Source organism: Salvelinus fontinalis, chromosome 6 (genome assembly GCF_029448725.1).
Source record: "Salvelinus fontinalis isolate EN_2023a chromosome 6, ASM2944872v1, whole genome shotgun sequence".
Lineage (NCBI taxonomy): Eukaryota > Metazoa > Chordata > Actinopteri > Salmoniformes > Salmonidae > Salvelinus > Salvelinus fontinalis.
The window spans coordinates 34619960-34626652 of record NC_074670.1 but is presented as its reverse complement, the minus strand read 5'-3'; the positions used below and the strand labels follow the sequence as shown (position 1 = coordinate 34626652).

General features: G+C 43.5%; 1 long non-coding RNA gene and 1 pseudogene across 1 annotated transcript; one reads left to right on the top strand and one right to left on the bottom strand.

Annotated features, from left to right (window-relative positions):
• Positions 1-6: 6 nt before the first annotated feature.
• Positions 7-3164, bottom strand: LOC129857731 (threonylcarbamoyl-AMP synthase-like; annotated as a pseudogene).
• A 259-nt stretch (positions 3165-3423) lies between these two features.
• LOC129857732 (uncharacterized) lies at positions 3424-6678 on the top strand. The gene is made up of 4 exons (XR_008759940.1): positions 3424-3483; positions 6137-6189; positions 6391-6492; positions 6568-6678. It is a non-coding gene; the product is annotated as an uncharacterized LOC129857732 (long non-coding RNA).
• Positions 6679-6693: the final 15 nt, after the last annotated feature.

Here is a 6693-nt window from a genome sequence, read left to right as displayed (position 1 = left end):
CAGCCATCATGATCTGCATAATGCATGCCATTTATTGTCAACAACATACGCTCATTGGTCTATTATACAAACCAGTAATCAGGTACTCACAACCGTTGAGCAATAATACACTAGGATCACAGCTCATAGGCTGCGTTTACACAGGCAGCCCAATCCTGATATACCCCCCCCCCACCAATTGGTCTGACCAATCACATCAGATCAATTCTCATCAGATATTTTTCAGAGCTGATCTGATTGGTCAAAAGACCAATTAGTGAAAAAAATATTGGGCTGCCTGTGTAAATGCAGCTTTACAGTCCGAAATTGGTGAAATAAATTCTCCATGAAAATAAAATGCATTCACACAATGTTCACATCCCTGAAACCCAAAGATCAGTTCATAAAGACCACAGGACTTATTATTACAATTAAATAGTAGTTATTACAATTAAATAGTATCTTTGCTTAACCTAGTCATAACTTTAAAAAAAAGACAGTAACAGGGTAGAACGCCAGCCGTTACTCTGTGCCAAGTCTGCCATTTTGACCCACTAGAGAGGAGGCAAGAGTGGGGTCTTCTGTTGGGTGTAAGCATGCTTAAGTAAAACAACCTAGTTACCACACAATAAAGTACATTTGTAAAGCAAAGACTGAGTTAAATGCCCAGGGCTTTCCCATAGAAACAACAACGCTTGGACAGCTAATAACCCAGAAAGACAAAAACAAATCCCTTAAGTTTCACAGGAAACCCAGAGCGTTCCACAATAGCATGCAATGTGCAAAAGGACCGTCCTTCCTTTAGAAAGATGAGTGATTTTGATATCATCACTCGCCTCAGCGTTGCAGGCATTGCCATCATTCAGAGTTGTATTTGGCCACGGTAAGTACAGGTTCTTGCTGGTTGTACATTTCAGCATGTGGTATGAATTTGAAGGGGGCAAACCTCACAAACCGTGTCTTCTGACAGTCCATATTTGTGCTCTAGCACATGAACTGTGGAAGAGAAGGCGCTGAAAGAACAGAAAAGAGCAGGGGCGTTATCACTTCCACAGGTCATTTTCACTATACTGTATGTTTAAACTACTACTCACAAAATGTGCTCGTGTACTTTTAACCTGGATAAATTAACTAAATGGAATTACCTGAACATAACTAGCTTGATTGAAATGGCCTGTAATCTGCTGAGCAGGCCAGTATCACTACTCACCAGCCAGGTCTGATGATGCTGTATTTGCCGAACACCGATAGGTCGACCACTGTTGACCCCAACCGACTCTTGTCTTTTATTGGCCTGCAATCCACCACCACTGCTGCTAGCTGAGGCCACAGATCCTGGAACTCCTGTAGAGAAAATCCCGGTATAACTACTATTTTGCCAAAGTCCTTTTAAGTATCAGTGAAAAATGATGCACTGATAAACCTTGGTTAGTTGTAGATGATGTAGTCCCACCTCCACTCCAGGTCATGGAATAAAAACAGTTCTCACACATGGTGGCTTGTCTCAACATACATGTACAGCCACAGTGCTGGAGTGTGAGCTGATGTTGGCAAGAGGTTCCCGACACATCTGGCAGAGGCGTCTCATGAAGGCCTGGTCCGGGATGCGCACTCCTACTAACTGGAAGTAAAAGGTAAACACCTCATCACCAACAGCCCAATACATGTAATAAATAACTTACTAAATGCCAGTCCAAAATCTAGCATGCAGAAAAGCAACACACATTTTCAAATTGAGTGGTTTATGAATTATAGTATAATTTGTCATCTTTTAGGGGCAGTGAATTGTCCGTGTCTATGGAAGTCTAACCGGAGTGAAGGGATTGAGGTCAGTGTTGAGTACTTCAGCTCATTCCAGAACCAGAGTGACAGGGCCAGGCAACAGGTCCCCTATCAGCTCTTTCTTGACTGACACCTTCCAGTACCTGCCACCACAAGGGTAAAAAACAACATTGAGGCTAGGCTTCAATATTGCCTGATTCACATTATAGGGCTGATGCAAACCGTACTGTGCTGGCACCGATATTTTCATTGTGTCCTTTCCAGCAAGGAAGATTTTTGCAACTACGTTAGATGCGTAACAAGGCCAGGCAGTCCAGCTCAGCCCTATAGTGTGAGTTAGGCATGTTGCAAGACATTGAGCCACAAGAACAATGATACGAACACCATCAATGCACGCTTACTTGTAAATGTCTTTGATTTCTCCAACACAAATGGCCAGCGGTTTCTGACCATTACGTCCTTTGATGTCATACACCTTTTTGATGGCATTGGAATTCTGAGCCAAGCAAGCCAGCCCATATATTGTGTCCGTTGACACAGCCACAACTTGCCCATCCTTTAGAGCATTCACTGTTGAATTCAGGACTTCTGCACCATCTACACTTCAAAAGCAAACCATTAGGAATGAATGGTCTTATGCAAACAGCTTACATTGATTGATGTATGATTGCATGTCATCACGAGTAGACATTCAACAATCTCCCCCACAACAGAACGTGACTAATGCAAAGCATTTGACAAAAAGCCTAAGATTTATTTAGTTTGAGACATGTTATTGCAGAATACATATTTTTTTTAATATGTAACCTTTATTTAACTAGACAAGTAAGTTAAGAACAAATTCTTATTTTAAATGACTGCCTACCTCGGCCAAACCCGGACGACGCTGGGCCAATTGTGCCCCGCCCTATGGGACTCCCAATCACGGCTGGGTGTAATTCAGGCTGGATTCGAACCAGGGACTGTAGGGATGCCTCTAGCACTGAGATGTAGTGCCTTAGACTGCTGCGCCTCTCGGGAGCCCTAACACGTGCACTTGAAACCATGAGAATTATATATCTAGCTAACAACTATTAGCTTCTCTTATGGACAATCAGGACCTTTATTCAACTTAGAATTTATTTTAATTGTAGAACCTTGCCGTTTGAGTTTGAATGGTGACATAATGGACCTACCTTGCAGTCTTGCACCGGGCAGATGGTCCATTTATGACAGACTGGGGTGACAAGCGCATCATTTTTGTCTTCTGTTCTTTGCACCTAGTTCTTCGGTCTCGGGTCACTAGAATTATAAACGCGTCTTAATATCATGAAGTAAGAAATAAACTTAAAAAAGGTATTCATAGAAAGTGTTGGTGCTACATGCTGTGTCGGCTGATGAAATAACATTGACTGTCTTCCCGGGTAACGCCCTCAAAACAATGACACACATTTCCTTAAAGTGAAAGCACACAGCTTCGCAAAACGTTTATAAAATTCCAGTTAAATTAGTATAAACAAGGTCAAAATGTGCTTTGTAATTTGCATAACAAGTGATATTGATCCAAACTAATAACAAAATAGTACATGCCCATTACATCAAATGAACAAGGATACCTTCGGTTATTCAACTTGTACCATGCCTCCAATCAATTACCAATTAGTAAAACTATATCACATGTGTAACCCACAAGAGTACAGAGCAGGTGATTTTCTAGGGAAACAAAAATGGCGTCGGTTCCAGGTAACATACTACACAATTGCCTATATATCTGTTCATTAGTGGTTGTTTAATTGTAATGCCATTTCTATTGTGCACGATATCTAAGGAAGTCTCAAGGTTTTGCTCACCTGAGATTGTGTGGTCTACAGTTTATCATGACATACTCGATCTACCTAGAGTTTTCATCTGTATTTTTCATAGCTGTCTACATACCATCACAGACTGACGCTGGCACTAAGACCACACTCAATGAGCTGTATACCGCCATAAGAAAACAGAAAAATGCTCATCCAGAGGCAGTGTTCCTATTGGCCGGGGACTTTAATGTAGGGAAACTTAAATCAGTTTTCTATCAGCATATTAAATGTGCAACCAGAGGGAAAAATCTCTAGACTACCTTTACTCCACACACAGAGACGTGTACAAAGCTCTCCCTCGCCCTCCATTTGGAAATCTGACCATAATTCTATCCTCCTGCTTACAAGCTAAAATTAAAGCAGGAAGCACCAGTGATCAGATGAAGTAGATGCTAAACTACAGGACTGTTTTACTAGCACAGACTTGAATATGTTCTGGGGTTCTTCTGATGGCATTGAGGAGTACACCACATCAGTCCCTGGCTTCAACAATAAGTGCATCGACGACGTCGTCCCCACAGTGACTGTACGTGCATACCCCAACCAGATGCCATGGATTACAGGCAACATCCGCACTGAGCTAAAGGGTAGAGTTGCCGCTTTCAAGGAGCGGGACTCTAACACGGAAGCTTATAAGAAATCCCGCTATGCCCTCCGAACCATCAAACAGGCAAAGCGTCAATACAGGACTAAGATCGAATCGTACTACACAGGCTCCGACATTCGTTGGATGTGGCAAGGCTTGCTAACTATTACAGACTACAAAAGGAAGCACAGCCGAGAGCTGCCCAGTGACACGAGCCTACCAGACAAGCTAAATAACTTCTATGCTCGCTTCGAGGCAAGTAACACAAACATGCATGAGCACATCAGCTGTTTCCAGACGACTGTGGGATCACGCTCTCTGCAGATGACGTGAGTAAGATCTTTAAACAGGTCAACATTTACCAGGACATGTACTCCGAGCATGCGCTGACCAACTGGCAAGTGTCTTTACTGACATTTTTCAATCTCTCCCTGTCTGAGTATGTAATACCAACATATTTCAAGCAGACCACCATAGTGTTTTTGGGCACAGGGACTAAGGTAACCTGCCTAAATGACTACTGACCTGCAGCACTCACGTCTGTAGCCATGACGTGCTTTGAAAGGCTGGTCATGGTTCACATCATCACCATTATCCCAGAAACCCTAGACCCACTCCAATTTGTGTACCGCTACAACAGATCCACAGATGATGCAATCTCTATTGCACTCAACAATGTCCTTTCACACCTGGACAAAAGGAACACCTATGTGAGAATGCTATTCATTGACTACAGCTCAGCGTTCAACACCATAGTGCCCTCAAAGCTCATCCCTAAGCTAAGGACACTGGAACTAAACACCTCCCTCTGCAACTGGATCCTGGACTTCCTGACAGGCTACACCCAGCTGGTAAGGGTAGGTAACAACCCATCCGCCACGCTGATCCTCAACAATGGGGCCCCTCAGGGGTGCGCACTCAGTCCTCCCTGTTCACTCATGACTGCATGGCCAGGCAGGACTCCAACACCAAGTTTGTCGATGACACAACAGCGGTAGGCCTGATCACCGACAACGATGAGGCCACCTATAGGGAGGAGGTCCGAGATCTGACCGTGTGGCGCAAGGACAACAACCTCTCCCTCAATGTGACCAAGACAAAGGAGATGATTGTGGACTACAGGAAAAGGAGGACCGAGCACGCCCCCATTTTCATCGACAGGGCTGTAGTGAAGCAGGTTGAGAGCTTCAAGTTCCTTGGTGTCCACATCACCAACAAACTAACATGGTCCAAGCACACCAAGACAGTCGTGAAAAGGGTACAACAAAACCTATTCCCCCTCAGGAGACTGAAAAAATTTGGCATGGGTCCTCATATCCTCAAAAGGTTCTACAGCTGCACCATCAAGAGCATCCTGACTGGTTGAATCACTCCCTGGTATGGCAACTACTCGGCCTCGAACCACAAGGCACTACAGAGGGTAGTGTGTATGACCCAGTACATCACTGGGGCCAAGCTTCCTGCCATCCAGGACCTCTATATCAGGTGGTGTCAGAGGAAGGCCCTAAAAATTGTCAGACTCCAGCCACCCTAGTCGGTGTTCTCTCTGCTACTGCACGGCAAGCAGTACCGGAGTGCCAAGTATAGGTCCAAGAGGCTTCTAAACAGCTTCTACTCCCAAGCCATAAGACTTCTGAACACCTAATCAAATGGCTGCCTAGACTATTTGCACCCCCCTTTTACACTGCTGCTACTCTTATCTATGCATAGTCACTTTTTAATAACTCTACCTACGTGTACATATTCCCTCGACACCGGTACCCCCTGTATATAGCCTCGCTATTATTTTACTGCTGCTCTTTCATTATTTTAATGTTTTAGGTATTTTCTTAACTGCATTGTAGGTTAAGGGCCTTTTTAAGTAAGCATTTCTCTTTAAGGTCTACACCTGTGCCAAATACAACATGTGCCAAATACAACATGTGACAAATAAAATGTGTTTTTATTGTAGATCTGAAGGCTCCAGCTACCCAAAATGATGGGACAGACTCTTCAAACACACAGGTCAGCAATGGGACTTTAATTTGAAGTACTTTTTGAAGATTAGAGGTAGCAAACTGAAGGTATCCAGACATAAATGTAGTTAACCTTATTTATGGTCATGTGCTTTAGTGAATTAAGAGGTTTTAACTTCTATCGGTCTCTGGTTAGTACGGTGACTTAACTTTTACCAAAGTCAACTCATCCTTGTTTTGGTCAGCACAGCTACTTGAAGACCTCCAAGACCAGTTGGTCTCCCTGAAGGAACAGATGGATCTATGCAACACTGTTCTGAAGGACTTGGTGGACCTGCGGGGTATTTTAAGGGTATGCTTCTCCATGCTTCAAGCTCTGAAAAATGTGTCAACCACCAAACTGAAGTATCTTCTCTGAACTCCACAGGAGAAGAACCTTAGCGATGGATCATTCCCTGCGCCGAAGTGACTGATTTTTACTCATGGTGGAAATGTGAATCATTTTGTATGTCAATAAATAAACTATCATGAATCACAACTTCTTCGCTTGGGC